Source organism: Homalodisca vitripennis, chromosome 6 (genome assembly GCF_021130785.1).
Source record: "Homalodisca vitripennis isolate AUS2020 chromosome 6, UT_GWSS_2.1, whole genome shotgun sequence".
NCBI lineage: Eukaryota > Metazoa > Arthropoda > Insecta > Hemiptera > Cicadellidae > Homalodisca > Homalodisca vitripennis.
The window spans coordinates 153046566-153067274 of record NC_060212.1 but is presented as its reverse complement, the minus strand read 5'-3'; positions in this window follow the sequence as shown (position 1 = coordinate 153067274).

Here is a 20709-nt window from a genome sequence, read left to right as displayed (position 1 = left end):
AGGAGTCAAGTCTGAGAAAGCTAAATTCAAATCGAATCAAACCTTCCTACCATAAACCTTTCCTGGCTACGTTATTGTGTAATACGGTTTTATTAAAACAATTTAAGTTATCAATCTCAGTATACACTACTCGATAAGCGTAGGTAGCTCAGATAAATACAGCGAATAATTAATAACCTTTAACAAGCAAAACGTACGTTTGGCACCGAATGTAAACAGACTGCAATACCCAGTAGGGATCACTTCTGGCTGGTTTATACCTACCAGTTGAACCCACCACTGGGCACAGCAAAAACCGATGTGCCACTTCAATCTGGGCCACTTTATGGATGTCCAGTAGCGGCACATCACTAACCGCAAATGTTGAGATTCTGGGGTTCATGGGCAATTCGATAGGTCTAATCTACTGTGGAAGATGACTGTTGGAGTTGGTGGGGTTTGTTCCCTTACCTCAGAGGTTCTTGTTAACCTCAACAAGGGTGTGCCACCCCCTGCCTACTTTGACTGTAGAGGCTCGTTCAGAGCTGGCCTCCCCTTCTTCTTCCAGGATGACTTTGAGATGTAGTGCCCTAATTCTTCCTCATGGATCTCGAAAGGAGGCGGCCCCTACTCCATAACCTTACCCATCCTGAATATCCTATCACTCCGGAAGCAGCGCAAAGGTTCTTACAGGACTAAGTGCAATTTTTAAGCTTCTTGTCCTAAGAAGAGAGAGAGAAAAAAAAAACAAAAAAAAAAAACAAAAAAAAAAACAGACTGCAAGTGAGACTGATGCTCCGCTTATCGATAATACCTTTAAAGAAGTTGACCACCCGTACTCACAGAACTAATTGTGTCTTCCAGATCTATATACTGTAGGATGTACGATTATACACAATTAGATCTGTTATGCACGCAAATATCAAATACGATCAAGACGCTATTCATAGTGTATGAGGAGAAAACAAAGAACTCTGCAAACCAAGGCTGGAGTGAAAATACGTCTGCACTTGCATTAAACTGTTATAAAATTACATTACGAACATTAAAAGCACAGCTTCAAAATCTGAAGATCAAGTAAAAATAGTGAACCGGTACTGAAATATAATACATACTCATATAAACAATATGATTTTGAGGTATCTATCGTGTAATTTATTAAGAGAATGAAGGAGGACGTAGCAAAATGAAAGCGTGTTTAAAAAGACAAATTCCTTTATGTCAATGGTAATAGTAAGATTAATGTTATCTTTAATTAAAGTGTATCTATTCTATACTCATACATAATAAGAAATTTTAAACAATTCATATTATAGTTAAATAAGGTTATTTACATAAAAATATACATTAGGGAACTGGATCTGTTTATGGGCTGGTGTTATACATTTCATGATTACGATATGTGTAGTATGTAAATGAAATTCTAAAACTTCTTTACGAAAAATAAAATAAATTAAAATGTTTATTCCTGTATTTTTTGTAAATATGCATGCGAATAAATTTATTATAATTTTAGTTGCTTGCTTCTGAAACCCAATATAAAATAAAATTGTATTAGAAATTATATTGGTTTTAAATGAAGCTTGTCTGATTTGTCATGTCAATCAAGCATTCTTCGAGCAGTAAACACCAATATTCAGAGTGCTTGAGGACACTGCCAAGGCCACACTAGAATCCCAGGCCTCGCTGCTGCCCTTCCGCTGGCTGCGTGACGTCACGGTAAGGGGCGGGCTCCGGCTCAACCATCTCGGCGTTTCGCACCCTCATACTATAATAGTAGTTATTTGAGAACGTTTTCACAGAACTTAAAAATTGGCTGTTGGGTTCAAGCTAAAGAAATATAATTAAAAAGCTATCCTCTGAAGTAATAGACATATACCAAAATCAGACAAAGTAGAATGTATAAGCAGTTTTGTTGGATGGGATGTTAGAAGAAACAACATACACTAATGTTGCAGAAAAGTTAACTTTCTTTAAAGAACAAATTGAATTAGCAGCTTCAGTTAAAATTTCATATTTTACGTCCTTCCTTAATTTGGTTTGCAACGTTATTCTTTTGTTTTCCACCTGCATACAAAAAGATTAGAGATGCCAAATGTTTTGACTATGCCCCATCCACGATACTTGCAATCTTTTACCTCAAACTTAGGAACTGGTAGCTCTGGAATAGATACTACTCATATTAGATATCTAAAAAAAGTTATCCTGTATGAAAGAAAATGAAAATGTATGTAGCTTACTTATTGATGAAATTTATGTAAAACCAGAAATGAGCTATGCAGGTGGTAAATTGGAAGGACTAGCTCATAATCAAAACCAAAACTCTATTGAATTAGCAACAACCATTCAGTCATTTATGATAAGCTCACTACTTTCACACAATAAAGATGTTGTAGGGTTATTTCCCTGTAGTGATTTAACCAGTGATTATTTGTATAGTCTAATTTTACAAGTATTGAAAACGTTTAACTGATGTTGGGTATATCGTGTTTAACAATTATTTCCGACAACAATGGTGTTAACAGAGCTATGTTTACAAAGCTTTTGTGGTGGAACACTTAAGAGTAGTTTTTTCAATCCTTATAACAAACAACAGGAATTTTTGTTATATTTGACACTGTTCACCTTTTTAAATGTATGAAACAACTGGCTGAACCAATCAGACAGTAAATCAATCATTTATCTTCCCTGACGTTTATGATAGTAAAAATACTCATTTTTGCAAGTGTTTCACATCTAAAAATTATTCAAAAATTAGAAGAAAGTAATGTTGTTAAATCAGCCCCATCATTAACAAAAAAAGTTTTATTTTTCCAACTAATATTGAGAGACAAAACGTAGATTTATGTGTCAAACTGTTTGATGTTAAGAAAATAGCTGCTCTAAAGCACCATGCTACTCAAAATAACATAATGCATTTTTTGACACAACATTGTTTTTTAGAGATAATTCTTACGTGGTGGAAGATTGTTAACGTAAAGAACCCCTTCAAAGGTGTGAGGTTTAATGATAAAGTTTTGTAATCCAGTGCAAACGTTGACGGATGCTAAGCGTGTTATATTTAATGAAGTTTTGTTGATTGGTTAGAAGCATGGGACAAGCTTGCCAGTTCAAGGGAGGAAACGGGTATAGTAATAGAAGGAAACGAAATGGCAAAACTCACTTTGGACACTCAAACTGCCTTGGTTCACAGTATAAAGCCTATAATAGTTGTAATTAAGTACTTATTAAATAGTTTTAAGTTTAAATAAGTGCTAATGGGTAAATTTCAAACAGATAACTTAGAAGCGAGGTTTGGCAGTACAGACAAATGTGTGGAAGATACTACAATATTTCTGTTGTACGAGTTCTTGAGGCAGAAAAAAGAACTGAAAGCTGTCAGCCTAATAAAGGTTGTATCAGCTTCTAATAAGATATTTGAGATCAAAGATTTAATTTTTACAGACCAAGTTGACCTTGTTGAAGAAAGTGATAGTTTTGATTTTAATGATATTGATTTTGAAGATGTAATTAAAGCATTAAATGATGTTGCCATATCAGACAATGACTTAGTAGCCTTAGTTTACATAGGTGGTGGTACATATGTTTCAAAATGCTAAAATCGAATACTTGTAAACAATGTGAAAAATGCTTTGTAGAATACAAAGAGCTAGTCTCTAGCAAACAATTTGTACAGTTCTTATCTACAGGTCATTGACAGGGGAAGTTTGAACTACCCATCTAGTTTAGTTGTAAATATTTAAACTGATTGTCTTAAACTCTTTAAAACTTGTTGTAAGCGACAGGTATGAAAAAATGTTTCCTAATGTTAAAACAACAGAGAAAAGTTTTGAGCAATTCAATGTTAAATCACCTTAGCGACTCATACATTTTTCCATGTAAAACTTGTTCTTGTTAGTTCTTTGATTTATGTAAAAAAGTGCATAAATATCTTTACTAATATTCTTTTAAATAAGTATAGCAAACAAACAAGGAAAGAATTTTAGAAGAGGAGCGTGACAAATGTAAAAAAAGAAAGATTAATAAGTTAAGCCAATAAATAGTAACTTTTATAATAAGAATAACTTTTGTATTGCTTATTTCATTTACCTAATAATTCCAAATGAATTAAATATTTATGTACTATGATGAAGTATTTGTGCTAAAGGGATACTCCTGAGATAGGATAACTACCTTCACCGGTTATGCTGAAATATTGATAAGTTTTCACGGTGAGTCCTGGCGGCCAGGATGCTATTCTTACGAGACGAGCGCTGCTCGCCCCGCCCCTTACTGTGACGTCACAACATGAGCAGCGCGGCCTGGGATTCTAGTGTGGCCTTGACACTGCCATCTATGTTGTTTGTTTAGCAAACATCTGTTTGTATTGGTTGTGCTCCACAATAATATTCCACATATAAATGTACAAAAGCATCATTATTTATACTTAATTTACTTTTTAAAGGAGTGATATGAATTTTTTTATTTCTAAATTAGGCAATTTGTATATTTTTAAATATAAGTTAAAAATTATTTTCTTTCAGATAACTCGTAGTATTATAATTTTTTCTTCAGCTGATTTTTTATTTGTAAATTGTCTTCTCTAAATGCAAGAAGAGGGTTAATCGTATGTATTTTGCTTTATTTTATATCATTCAAAAACTACTCTTTTATTAAACATTTCAAGGACTTCAAAACTTGAAAAGTCAAAAACTTTTTGCTGAAACCGGTGGGCCAGCAGGCTTTGACTTTTAAAGAAGCAATACAAATTCCATAACTCAGAGAATGAACACAATGAAACGTTTACATACATGCCTATCTCTTACGTCATTGAATTTCGGCTAAAAGAAGATTAAAAATTTAACGAGAGCACAACACTTCACACTCTTGTAATTATTCAACTGTTAGAGATATGCAGTCAATGTAACTATTTGTAACTAGAGGGTAAAATTTACCTTTCAGATGAGTAATCCTTACCTATTGGATCTCTTAATTGAAGGATTTGAGCAATAAGCCCTGGCCTTCAACTCCAACATAAACATCATTTCTCTTTCCATTCGCCTTACCATGAAGAAGTCCACAACATACTCCCCTTTTTGGACGTGTGCGTAGTAAGAAATAGGGACGTCTTTAAGAGAAGACTTTATTGTAAGAAATCACACCTATATATATATATATATATATATATATATATATATATATATATATATAATTTATATACAGTTTATATATATATATATATATATATATATATATATATATAGATTTTAATCTAAACATCAACATTATATCAAACTAGTAGCATTACTCAGAGTAAAAAAGCTTGTGCTTAGAAATAAAAATCTTTGAATCGGATCTTTATATAACGGATACCCTTAGTCTGTCATAAACAATCCAATATATATATGTATGTATATATATATATATATACACATATGTTATATATATATATACATATGTTTATATATATATATATATATATATATATATATATATATATATCTGATCGTTACGAAAGTTTATTTATTTCTGGAATATGCCCTCACTAAAAAAGTTAATAACATTTACACTTACCTGATAGCTCTAGGTAAAGAATTCTCATTTAAATGTGTAATATTTATGTAGAAGGCGCACTAAAAGTGTGTTAATATTTATGTCAATAATTGATAATATAAAGGAGCAACTCTTTGGCCATATAGTAGATAAGCGATAAGTCTAATGGTGTATGTGGTTAATTTTCGACATCAGACAAACATCGCAAAACAAAAAAATATATACCGTGACGTATTTATTAAAACTTGATTAGATAATCTAATCAATAATTCGTCAACTCATCCAAGCGTTCAATCGAGAACATAGGACTTCTCCTGCTGTTAGTTATCTATAATCGAGGGATCTACATAAGTTAAAATATGAAATCATATCCATTTCTTTTAAAATAATTTTCCTTTAATATAGTTTAAAATTACTTTTAATATCACTGTTTAATGTATTTTGTTGATAATATACTATTTAGGACTTTTGAGGGGAAAGTCTGGGAAATCACTATGTCCTTGTAATAACCGAGTGGTGACAGATCAAGGGATCAATACAAGCACTACGTAAATACTCCGAGCCAGTAACAATCTCCTTGTCTTCAGGTCCAGGCGATGTTGTTGTTGTTTTCAGAGTGCCACGCCGTTTCCAAATTGTTTATAACAACTATAACGATGAGATAGTACTCTCTAAGCCAGTTTGTGATAACCACCACGCTAAATAAGACCCACTATAATACTTGATGACCACTTCTAGGGTAATTAAGTTTAAATACAGATACAACAATACTACATGATTTGCGCAACTAAATTCCAATTAAGTCTCAACTTTGATTAACGGTTGGCTAACATTTCTGGTTGTTTTCTCTTACTTAGAGTGAGTAAAATCGTTATTTACTCTTACCAAGTGTTTTAATAAGAAACAAATTCCAATCGCTATAGTAAAATATTCAGTATGTTCACAGTGAAGCAAGAAAACAAATGCATGTGCAAAATTATTTAATATATCGTACAATTTGTATCGCCAAAACCCAATTAAAAAGTAATTTTAGAATACACTTTAATGGGTCTTAATTTATTTTAAATAAATCAAGTTGATTTAAATTCAATAACGAAAGAAATGTGCAAAAACATTTAAAAGGAATGTTCTACATTTTAAGTATCTGTACCCATTAGAGGATACGATCATTTTTGGGGATTTTTACTGCGAAACTATACAAATCCGTATCTTTATTCAAAATCACAACGCTATTCATATACTTATCAGTTTAATTACATAGAGAGTGGGAGGTAGAGGGTTATCGGGCAGACTCGAAACAGATTAGGAATCTTGCCGACACAGTGTACGTGCATAGATGGCAGATCACCTCAGGAACAGACCGGAGCTTTATGACCGTCAGGAGTAGCTTACCAAACATTGCCTGAGATACAAGAGCAAAAATCTCCCACATTAGTGAATCTCCCTTTGCGAACTAGATTATCCTAGTTATATTTACAGCAACAATATAATATATAATAATTATTAAGAATGTAGCACTTTGAAATTAAAACATTTTGGTACAGAAAGTCGTATAAACCATAATATACATTACAAAATATAACCTTTACACAGTGATATAAAATATGTATATGCAATTAAATTAATTATGAATTTAATATTTTACCTCGTTGAGTAAAAATACTAACATGAAAAGTACTAGAAGGAAATACAAATCATTATAAACATAGCTTAATTATAGTAAAAGGGTTGAATCATTTGATTTTTGAATTTAGATCCAGTTCATCTTCCTCTTATTGCAGCGTTTTGTATCTAGCGCTATCTTAGACATGAATTCTGAAATCTAGAGCCATGTTCCTCTGAAGAAATCCAAAAGTGAGTTGTCAACGAAGAAGCTGAAAACAAACCTTTACATCGTTTCAAAATCAGAGACCCCTACACTACAAGATAAAATAATATAGTCTAATCTAGGTGAAATGGAAGTTTTATTGTCTCATCATCTGCACAAATGATAGACAATGAGACAGTGCATCCTTTCCCTGAAGCGAGGTAAAGGTAAAGAGGTAATATTTAAAAACATGTTCACATTAATTATTGAAAGTCAATAAAAGTTCAATATAAAAACGCAAGTATAAAAATAAAATATTACGGATACTTTGGTAAGTATGTGAGTGGTAAGTAAGCGTGCTATGCACATGAATAGCGGAGCAGGAATAGCCGATTTGTATAGATAAACCGCTGAAGGCGCGGTGTATTGTTGTTTTAATAATGGTAATAGACAGCGTGGCCAGTAATAGTTTAAGGCATTATTTAGGCCCTGGCTGTGAAGATTTATTTCAAATGATATGTCGGTCGATTTTTTAAGAAAAATTTATAATTAAAAATAAGAGATTAATACAAAAAATGCCGGTAAACAACACAGTTAGAGCTATGAAGTTACAGCAACAAAAAGAAGTTCTCGTAGATTATCATGACATGGACTGATTTGTTAGGGAAATGTGGCCACATCTGGCTCTTCTCTGGCAAAGGTTTTATTCTGAAATAAGTTTCACGTTTTAAAGAATGGTAAAGTATATGTTTAAAGGAAATGAAATGGAATATCAAATTCATCTCATGAATTGTAATACTGTTATAGAAAATGTTTCACTATACTTGGCACAAAAATGTATTAAATATCCTAAAAGAATTTTGGGCAGGATAATTTTAAGTATTTAATAGTAACTAGCTAACAGTATTAATGCGAAAAATTCAAATTTAGAATGCCTCATTGAGTCATATTAATTAAATGTACTTAAGGATAATCTTGTTAAACCTTCTTCCTATTTTATGTGGGCCTTTAAGTGATTCGGCCATTATTGTGTATTTGCACGTGCAGGCAAACATCTGAGGAATGAATATTCTAGATGACATTGCTTTATTATCCCAATCTAGTGCGCGGTTCTATAAATAGATAAAAACTACCTTGGCCAATGAGTATCTTATTTATAGTCTTGCAATTTATTTCTGATCAGTGGCGTTTCATGAGGAATTGTTGGGTTTTTCTAGTTGGCCCAATCCAGAAAAATACAAATATGTAGGTGTGATCGGCTACTTTAGTCAAAGAGAGTTTACTTTCGGTGTAAGGAGTTTCTGTTTCAGCACCCTATTACGTATTTCCAGATTAATTTAACAATATCTCTTAGAAATTATTTACTATTATTGGATTACCAGTTCCATACTTAATGAAATTCAAGCCCTATTATAAGAATGGAAATTCAACAATGTAAAAAAAAACAGTTGTCTAAAACTATTATATTGTTATAAATATGTACAATAAATTATTTGGAGCTATCTCAGGGACGCTATAGAAGGTAGATTGGACCTTCCTACAGTCGGGGTTGTAATGCGGTATCTTGCCCTGAGCATTGCCTCAAGGAGGCACAATTCTCTGAGTTATTCACAATAAGATCCAGCGTTACCGCACTAATTTACTATGTAACAGATATCCTGTACTAAGATTTGTATAAAATTACTCTAGTTGCATACTAAATTAAATAAGCAAAATATATATATATATATATATATATATATATATATATATATATATATATATATATATATATATATATATATATATATATATATGATACCTGACATGACTACTGCACCAAGACCAAGGTAGCAAGGATACTTTGGATACCAATACCAATAAGTGTTGAATCCGCGAATGACTGCTCAGTACTAGTTTTTCGGCAGTAAATTCATTGATAAAACCACTATGCATAAGCCGTAATAAAATTTGAAATTAATAATTAATTGCTGTTAAGTTTGCCGTCCGAGTCAACTGTTTCAAACTCAATTAAATTAAGTAATTAGACAACATGCCAATAAAATAAATTAGGTTTATAACAATATATTAAGTTTTTTAAGTGCTTTTAAAAAGCAATATTTAATAACCTTCTTCAACTTATACAATATTTTGCGTATCATTACTCAACTTGGTTTACTTACGTCTCAGTATTTTTTGTTACTTGTAGTCATATTGGGATTATTTTGCACTGTTGTGGTTTCCTCTCCACACGCAGACGCCTTTGTGGGAATTATATTATTTATTAGTGCTGTGTAGTTGAAAGAGATTAATCGGTAAAATAATGTTATTTATATTTAGATTTAATTTAGTAAAACGTACCGCTGTACGTCACATATGTTTAACATATTAATAAAAATGTATAATTAATCATATTCTAAAGATATTAAACGATTGTGATTTACAAAAAACATCAGATTCATTTCGACATATTTATTAAACACAGGATTGTATGTCTCTTTTTTAATCCTGTATTTAAGATTTATTTACAAATGTCATATAAAGATCCGTAGTTATATTAAGTCAAACACTTAATATAAGTGCTATATTTTGCTTCACTCAAACACTGATACATTATACACAAAATACTAGCAATTACAAAAAGAATATATACTAAAATAACATTATTGATCAAAGATGAAACTAACTAAAAGTCAAAGTAACGTATAAGATGTCATATTTTTACAGGAGAAGTTATAACGTAACACTTAAATATTATTCAGTTGTACCAAAATATTGTGTGCCGTTAACCATACAGATATTGAAAGAATGCACTTCAGGTTTCCGGTCACGTTGTGTTGTAAGTAAACGAGGGCGGTATAACGTCAGCTGTAGCACGTGAACTGGGGCTTAGTGTTACGTTTGTTGTAGATGTTGGCATAAATCTGTAGGCGGTAAGACACAAATATTTCTATACAGTAGGTTTTGTTAAAATTATTTTTTTAATTTATAAAACCAGTCTACTGAAACTTGGAGACTTTTCTGTGATAATGTATCGATTTGAAAGTGTTTTCGATAAAGAATAACATTGTTTAACCCACAAACTTTATATATATATATATATATATATATATATATATATATATATATATATATATATATATATACAGGGTGAGTTTTTTAAGAGTGATCCATTAGCTAACTTTTTAATTACACGACTTAGCACCACACTTTAAATTTGGAACTTGCTCAATTTTAAGTTTCACTCTGGGATACACTTTCAAATTTTTTGAAGATGGCCGCCATTTTCCAATATGACGGTCAACTTTAAAATCTCTTATGGAACATCCTGTATTTTATGTTGTTTTTAGATTCTACTCAACAAAATAATACATTTTTGCTTTTGAGAGTTTTTCAATATCTCTAATGGTTCAGGAGCTACGTGGACTGGAAGTTTTCATAATTTTTGCCAATATGGCGGCCAACTTTAAAATATTTTTATGGAACACCCTGTATTTTATGTTGTTTTTATATTCTACACTACAAAATAAGACATTTTTGCATTTTAGAGTTTTTCTATATCTCTAATGGTTCAGAAGCTACGTGGACTGCAAGTTTTTATCATCAGTCCGAAAAAATCCGAAAACTTGCAGTCCACGTAGCTCCTGAACCATTAGAGATATAGAAAAACTCTAAAATGCAAAAATGTCTTATTTTGTAGTGTAGAATATAAAAACAACATAAAATACAGGGTGTTCCATAAAATATTTTAAAGTTGGCCGCCATATTGGCAAAAATTATGAAAACTTCTAGTCCACGTAGCTCCTGAACCATTAGAGATATTGAAAAACTTTCAAAATCAAAAATGTATTATTTTGTTGAGTAGAATCTAAAAACAACATAAAATACAGGGTGTTCCATAAGAGATTTTAAAGTTGACCGTCATATTGGAAAATGGCGGCCATCTTCAAAAAATTTGAAAGTGTATCCCAGAGTGAAACTTAAAATTGAGCAAGTTCCAAATTTAAAGTGTGGTGCTAAGTCGTGTAATTAAAAAGTTAGCTATTGGATCACTTTAAAAAAACTCACCCTGTATATATATATATATATATATATATATATATATATATAGATTGGTATATATGATATGGTGGTACATATATGATTGGTAGATAGGTGTAGTGTCCATAGAAAACTATCGCCTTTGTCTATTATATTACTTCACTAAAAGATAATTTAATCAATTAAAGAAGTATATTTTGTAAAAATTTAATAATTTAAATTTACTGGAATTACGAATACATTATTCTTGTTATTTTAAATAGGCCTAGCATATATAGGTATGTACATAACATCTACCATCTCTGACAGGAACATGATAACAACGTTTCTTATAGTAGATTAAGTCTCGGAGACAGATTGTTTCCCTATACTGGCATACAAAATGTTCTACGTGTTGCCTGAAGCTGTAAGGCGGCTTGTTGTGCCATCCTTTAGAAGAATGAAGATTTGGTTTATTAATAATGCATTTTACGCCCTTAGAGAGTTCTATGAGAGCAACATGAATAGGTTATAGCCACCGTCATAGTTAACTTTATTCTTCTACTTCGTTTTATAATGTGTGATATATTTATTTAATGCATCTCTTATTTTATTGATTTGACATTAAATCCTATACAAGGGTAGTTTTTGTGACGCCATCTATTCAGTGAATACTAGTCAACGATTAGGTCTGCAAGTATTCAAGTAAGTTAGTAAGTGCTGTGTGATTGGTGATGTCCTTTCAGTAAGTTCAATCAAGCAGTTACCACTGACGACAATCGCAGCATGTTAGTGACGTTGTTTCTTGGGTACAAATGTTGGCCATTAGCCCCAACCCTCATTAACCTGAGATAGATTGCATACCTCTGAAAACGCTGCAGGACTTTGTAAGTTAAATAGTTTGGACACAGAGGTTTAAGGTTTCGATAAAACTTGGATATTAACATTATCAATATTTTTTCTACATTGTCAGTTCTGTTAGTGTATTTTCCAATCTTTAGCATATAAAAGTCTGTTACACAAAGGCTTTAGTAATCTTAAATGCTCCAATGATAGCAATGGCATGTGAAAGATAGGTTTGTATAGCTAGATCAAAACTGTTTTAATATTATTTTCAAATTAAAGTTACAATATTACAGAATTCCTAGTGTTTCGAAATTATTTTATAAATTTTAAAATGTTGATAACCTGATAAAAACTAACAAATAATACACAAGATGTGTTATATTTAGCTTAGTTTATATGTGTTTTAGGAATAAATGACTATATCATGAGCGGTTTAAAATAAATTCACGAAGTCTGGCAGAAATATGCTAGAAAGATTATAAGCACAAATTTACTCATTTTATACGTAATTAACTAGAGTTTGCTAAGATCAACATTATCATATTTTTTATGTATACTGGTTAGAACATAGTTTCTACGGATACGTGTTCAAGTCAATCATTATGATTCTTTATTTATTCATACAAATTATTTGTAACGTTATATCACAAATTAAAACTTGTGATAGCTGATAAATTTCAACTATACGAGTTTTTACTAATACATAATGAGATTTTTAGTTAATGGGTAATGGAAGGGTTGCAGTTAAAAATATGTACAAATGTATTTAAATTTTAAGTTAGATTAATTATGATATTTATTTATACTATGCATAAAAGGTACGGCAATCACTCACTAACTCGCTCGCTCACTCCCACACTGACCACTATTATCCCAACTCTCCGAATCAAGAGAAGTTTAAATATGGCATACGCATGGCCCATGCCTCACAGAGAAAAGCTAAGGCATTTTCATAACCATCCAACATCCAAAGGGGTTCAAATGAGATTGCAACCCTTAAATGAACTATATATTGTTTTCAAACTTCTTTTTGTTCTAGAAAAAGTTAATATTAAAAACAGTGTAGCATGACTTGAAAATAAAAATGAAACCATTTTAAAACAGTTCAAGCACTAAAATGAGTTATAATTGGGTCTTATTCTCTCAATAGGTACATACAAAAAATAATAAACAACTAAATATTTGTCTTTGGCACTCTGAAATCGATGACGAGATTGAAATATCTACCAATGATCAGAGCGTATTTTTAGTAGTGTTTACTATACCATTTAAAAATGATGTGCCTAGAACTTAATTGCTGTTCAGTAGGAAATCACGTGCAAAAACCACGTGTAACTAATAGTCTGTAAATATCAAAGGCAAAGTCCTCACTCATCACTATTTCTGAAATTTCCCGACATACCAAAAAGTTTAAATTTTGTACACTGAAGTTTCATAATTTAAATAGAAAATTGAGCTATTTTTCTAAATATTAACCCTCAATATGAGTTGAAAGTGAGTTAACCCATTAGAATAACAACATTTAATAAAAATCAACTACCCATAAAAGCTAAAAATGAAGTTAAAAACGCTAGAGTGATAATATTTTCGTTTCCACTCTCCATTGTCCTGCAAAGTTGAAATTTGACGCTAAATTCTCATATTATAAATAGAAAAATATGTTTATTAAGATTAATAACACCGATAGTGGTTGAATAAGGGTTGAAAACCCTCCAAGCAATGTATTTTTGTTCTTCCAGTTACCAATGTCTTAAAACGATGAAATTTGACTCACACATGTGCAATGCTCTCAACTCACCAATAAAAAAGATTTAATTTAAATAAAACAATTATGTGGGTTGAAATAAGGCTGTAACACCTACAGGAATTATATTTTGCTTTTCAATTTATTGATGTCCTAAAAGGATGAAATTTGACACACACGTGTCTTATGCACTCCGGATACAAATAGATTTCTTGTCCTGAGGGTAAAAAACGTACAGGGGTTTAAGTAGGGTTAGAAACCCTAAAAGAACTATATTTATTTTTATAACTTGATGTCTCTGAAGAGAATAAAAATAACAGGTGTGTGCCTCATGCTCTCACAAAAAAGATTGCTTATGTAGATTAACTACCGATTGGTTTTAAATACTGTTGAAATCCTTGAAAGAACTCTAAGTGTTTTTAACTTAGTGCTATCCGTGTCTTATGTTCTCAACAGAATATCTTATGCACCAGGAATATCTTAGACCAGAATGGAATCCAATTTGAAATGAAATCTAAATTATTCTGAAGTCGATCAGATGGGTGAAATATTTTCCAGTGACGATAAATTCATTTGAAGAGGGTTTATTAAGCTATTTAAAGTGAATATACCCATGTGTTACCTATTATTGAATATGAAATTGCGTATAAAGCATAGGTAACTAATACTAATTTTATAACATGTTGAAACTACTTAATAATAATCATGAATAATTATCTCCGACTGAGTAAAAACAAATCTACTATAAAAGAACCTGTGTGTTTTACTATTATATATATATATATATATATATATATATATATATATATATATAATTTTCATAATTGCAGAAGTCCTCTTAATAGAGAACTATACATAAATACTATACCAAGTGACAAAATTGTACAAAATGTTAACATTAAAGAATTATGAGAAAAAAATCGTAATTTTTTAAATGTTTATTAAATCTAAAATTAAATGTAGCAGTATCTGATTTAAAATCAAACAATGATCTATATGAATCGAATGTTATTAAGGAACTTCTAATGCATTTTATTTCAAATCGTTAACAATGTTAAAATTAGTCCATACTTATTACATGTTACAAACAAACATATAACCAGAATATAATTGTCTATAGTTTAGCAGGCTGCTCCATTTTCAATCAAATTCTGTGGGATCTCTGTTCGATTAAATTGAACCTGTTTAATGTACTGAAATCCAAATTTATTTAAATTACGATGACTTTGTTATAACAAATAAAGCGTAACACTTAGGTCATGCTAAACTATTACTATTATTATTGAATGTTTGGCCTAAAGTATTTATTTAATTATTTGTAATTTTCTTAAGAATAGTATATTTGTAAGAGCTTACTGTAAGTATTAACAATATTACATTCCAAGAGATCTACAAAACAGTCTATAAAACTTTCTAAGGAGAATAAAAAGTAATTTCAATTAGAGAGAGGCTACAATAAGATGATACTCCGCAACAAATCAGCCGTTAAATTGCCATTCAGTGAAGCACAAACAACTCGAGAGTATAATTACAAATACCTTAACTCCTTCCCACGTGGTTAGCTGTTCAAACGTTAGCAGTGAATTCTCAGTATGATATTTGCTTATTTATAGTTTAGAATATTAATAACATTATAAAGTGTTGTTTATTATAGTTTAGCGTTACAATTCATTTACTGCTTTAAATCAGAAATAAAAATCTATTCATGCCAACAATTATATATTATTATAATATATTACTATTTTTATGGTATAGCAGAGTAGGAATTTTTTAACTACAAGTATTAGGTAAAGAGTACAGAGAACAGATTCAGTTTTGTTTTGTTTATCTATAAGAAGAGCTGTGCTTGTAATATGTCGTTACAATATAATTAGATCACAGTGGACAATAATATTTTTTATTATAAATAATTGTTACCCGCCGTTTCTCATGTGAATCAATCATCCTAAAAAGATCATCCTAAAGATATACTATTAAATGGTATTAATCACTTCTAAGAAATATGATGACTGCAATATATTTTGTTCTACGGATCTACTTTGTAATAGTTGGATATTTAGTATTAAAGAGTACTTTTTAGAACAGTTAGAAGTGAAAAGCGATTATTTTCTATAAACCAAAGATATCTAAATTCATCCGAAATGATTTAGGGCCATTGTGGCGGTATATAAAAGTTTGCGAATGTTTCGTTCACCTCCATTTGATCTTCTAAAATCTGACAGTGTCATAAACTTTACTTCTAACATACATTTTGGTTTTAGAGCATTCCAGAAGCCAAACTCAACCTTTGCATTGAACCAACTCTTCCAACCATATATACTTATATGTAGAAAACTCGGTTGTTCCGCCAAGTTTTTGAATCGTGTCTGAAACGTCGTAGAGCATTCAGCTGTGCACTTAGTGAAACAATAGTCAATAGTCAATAGTCAATTTTTTATTGCGGAGACAAAATACATTTGTATAGCAAACTTCAAATATGTTAAAATTTGGACATACATACCACATCGAGCTCTCATTCAGACATACATTTGATCACTCATTCCACGTTCATCCATCGCCAATAATTCCCACTTCGTTCGAGAGTCAGTCTTGTTATTTGTGTGGTCTCCCAGTCATATTCCAGAAACTCTTTTACATTGTAAAATGCATTTGACGCTAAAACAGCGTTTTAAAACGAGCTTTTAACGCCTTGAGCGTCGAGGATTTTCTTAATTCATTAGGCAATCTGTTAATAAAATGAACCCCTGCCTGTGAAGGCAAGCATTCATAAACCACCGTCCTGTGTCTCCCAGTTCGGTAGTTTGTCTCTGCCTCTAGTCCCGTACGAGTGAATGTCTCGGCCCGTAATCAAGGCACATTTAGACATACAATACAAACGTTGTTTGTAAAATGTAGAGGCTAGGCAGAGTTTAACCAGTTGCAACCTTTTGAAAGTTGACCTGCACGACTCTCTAAACTTCAATTTTGCAATGGTGCGGATCGCTCGCTTCTGTAATTAAACACTCTTGAAAATTGGTTCCTTGCAACAGGCACCCCATAGTACCAATCCGTAAGTGAGGTGTGGACAAATCAAGCCCATAATACTCCGTTATCAGAACTTGACTTGGGCAGTATTTTGGCTAGAGACCTCAGAACATAAATACCTGAGGCTAATTTTGAGCAAACGTGATCGTTGTGAACATTCCATGTCAAACGTTGATCAAAGGTAAATTCCAAGGAATTTTGAGGAATAGACTTCTTCTAGTATTGTATCCGCTAAAATAACGCTAGGTCCATACTCAAAGTCTATTGGGTTTAAAGTGAAATTTAAAACGTTAGATTTATATGAATTTGCATATTAGATTGAGGCTATGAAAATGTTGGACACAATTGTTCATTCCAACAAATGCGTTTTGTTCCAAATCTGATTTCGTTAAAACAAAGAGTTGTATTATCAGCATACTGCACGATTTTCCCGTGTGGCAGTGATGATTTTTATATCATTAACATAAAGCAGGAAGAGAATTGGACTGAGAATGGATCCTTGAGGAACTCCATAACTCATATTTACAGAATTTGAAATAGATTAAGAACTTTGGACAACTTGAGTTCTATGACTTAGGAATGAACTAAGCCATGTGAGAGGCACGCCCTGAATGCCATGCGATTCCAGTCTGTTAAGCAGTGTAATATGGTCAACACAATCGAAAGCTTTAGATAAATCTAGAGAACACACTTAAAGTGTGATTTCGACTTTTCAAATCCCTCTACAATCATATCGACAAAGACCCACAATTGCATCTATTGTCGATTTGCCCTTTCTGAAGCCAAATTTGGTCATTTGAGAGCTGATTGTGTTTATTCAGAAACTGAAGCATTCGCACTAAAAACAACTTTTCAAATAGTTTGCTTAAAATAGGCAAAATAGAGACAGGCCGATAGTTATTCATGAGTGTAGGGTCGTCTTTTTTAAAGATAGGGGTTACTTTTGACATCTTCATGGAGTGAGGGAAAAACTCACAATTGAAATGAGGAATTTATCAAGGCGGTCAGAGGCCTCACAATATGCTTCGAGCATTTTTTTATGAGCCACATTGAGTTTGAATTAAGATCATCATTCGATTTTTTGGCTGGGAGCTGCTGAATAATACTGACGAGTTCTTTCTCGTCGACCGGTGCCAAGCACATACAGGCTGATGAAATTTGTCTTCTCGTGGAGTTTGCTACAGGAGCCGATGGCCGAGGGCCTTGGTCACAAGCCACAGTTGCAAAAAACTTGTTAAACTCGTTAGCCACCTCAGTTTCATCATCCAAAAGCTGATCCCAAATTTTGATCTGTGCTATTTTAGAAGATGTGATTTATTGTTAATGATGCCCCAAATAGTTTTTAGAAATTTTTTTTTGAAGATATAATCGCTTTTGAGACATCATATGCTTTTGCTGCATGGATCACCTTTCTATAAATTGTTTTATATTTCAGGAAAAATGTTTTAAAACATTGTTTTAAAACAACACAATTGTCATCTTGTGTTTGTTTTATAAATTTCAGAGTAAAACTTAAGTTTTTCTCTCCAGATGAGAATTCCTTTAGTGATCCATTTATTGTTTGTCATTTTTTTGACCAATTTTTTGTGGTTCTTTTTGGACAACATAGATCTAAATAAAAGTTTAAATAACTATTAAAAGTTCCAAACTGTTGCTCAACTGGTTTGGATAAATTTAGAAAGTCCCACTTTTCTTTTCGAAAGGAAAGAGTTGAGGAGAGCGAGATTTTCTGGCCATGTGTCTCTTACGGTTTTGGAAATTTTGGGCTCCCTAATGAATTTTGTTTCCACTAATTACGGCCTCTTGGCCATAGTGGTCAGAAATCGCTGTATTCACCACAGACACTGCGACATTAGGAAGGTTGGAGAGATAACATTGTCTCAATAGCCGATTTTGTCGTTGAGAACAACTCTTAATCAGCGTTGCAGTGGATGGTTACTGCATAATCTATACCGGCCTCTACTGTAGTTTACGTGTTTTTAATGTCGAACCGATGCAGAGTTTGTTTTATTTCTTCCTTGCCGAATTTTTTGGGTATCTTCAATCGGATGCGGAACCCATATTCTAGAATTCCAATCTATGACGGCGTCAGATTTCAGACACTGCACTAAGGGGTAAGTAAAATAGAGTTAATCTCAAAATTCGCATTGTATTAGTCCTTAGTAACCTAATTATAGCTACGTTTGAAAAGTTTAGTTTTTACAATAACTCATAAGGTAATACTTGTGCTCTATATTTCAGTATTTTTATCACTAAAATAATGTTGTTACCCATATTTATCAACCATTCTTAGGCATAGTTTCACCTACATCCAAATTGTTTCTTTGGTAATGGAATGAAATATTTAAACAAATGTGCAAATTTGTCTGAGAAATTACTAATGGTGATCCCAAGCACTCGAATTTGGTTACACAATTACAAACGCACGCCTCTACAAGCATTTGCTTTGTGTGCTTCCGATGTTTCAAGTGCTGAACTCTTGATTGCCCATTTTGAGAGTAAGAGGTGACATATTCAGTAAAACAGCTTCAATTATATATACTAATGAAATTCCAACTATATAAGCAGGTTTTGGAAACATTTTGTATTGTTGTAATATAATAAAAAACACAATAAAACATATTAATAATTTTATGATATTCCTAATAAAAACAGAAAGTATTACATAATATATTTTCTCTGATCTATACATCGCATTTTTATGTAATTTGAGTATTACAAGCACCCTTTTCAATGGAACGTTACTATTTAGAGTATTATGTAGCCAATATAATCAGTATTCTGTTTTCAATATTTATCTTGGGTTATGTATTTAAATAAGGAAGCAAGAAATATAACATTGGTGCTGAGTTTAAGGCATACGCTTGAAAATCACCAAATGTTTTGTAGGGTGAAAGTGTTTATACTCGGATGCCTATTAGTTAGTACTTTGCCGCAGACACACCTGAATTGCGTTGAAGGCAAAATAAAAAATAGCTTCCGATTGTACAAAATGTAAAACTAAATAAAATTGAGCCTATTTAATATAAAAACTAAAATTTCCTTTAGTACACTAGCCAAATTTAGTTGACTAAAATTTTTAATAATGTATCAAGTAAGAATGTTATTTAAAAGAGATTTAATCTCATTGCTGTTTAATAATTTATTTAAATTAAAGTAAAACGGCAAATAATATAAATCAACCTCTAGACACGTACATTTAAAACATTTATTCTTCTCATTCTTAGAAAATAAGTTTTTATTACGTCTTAATAGAAGCTAGAAGACTCACAAAGAAAATAAATTTTATTTTATGAAAAGGTAAAAACAAAGCATTTAATGTAATAACTTTCCTTTAAATAGTTGAAAATTTCCCTATTCTTATGTTATTATTTGTGTTATTATTTTTTACTTCATTGCTTTTTGGTTATTAATTGTTTTTTATATTTATTGTTCTGTTTTCAACACTGTTATGGGGAGGATAATCTATTTCTAATCACTTTATAACTGCTATGTATCTGTTATATCTGTATCACAAGTTATTTATTACTCTTTACTGCATTCATTAAAAATTAAAATTACTTATATATCTTACAATTGTATCTATTGTATGTATTGGCTCTGATTTTGGCAATAAATAAATAAAATACTTACAGACACGTAAAACATAGCGCACGAGAAAAGAAAAGTATTTGTGCAAGAGGTTCAGAAATATAGAAACTGAACAAACACGTATATTATGGTAGTAGCCTTTCATATATTTTCATTTCCTTAATATTAGTTCGAATTTCGAATTCTT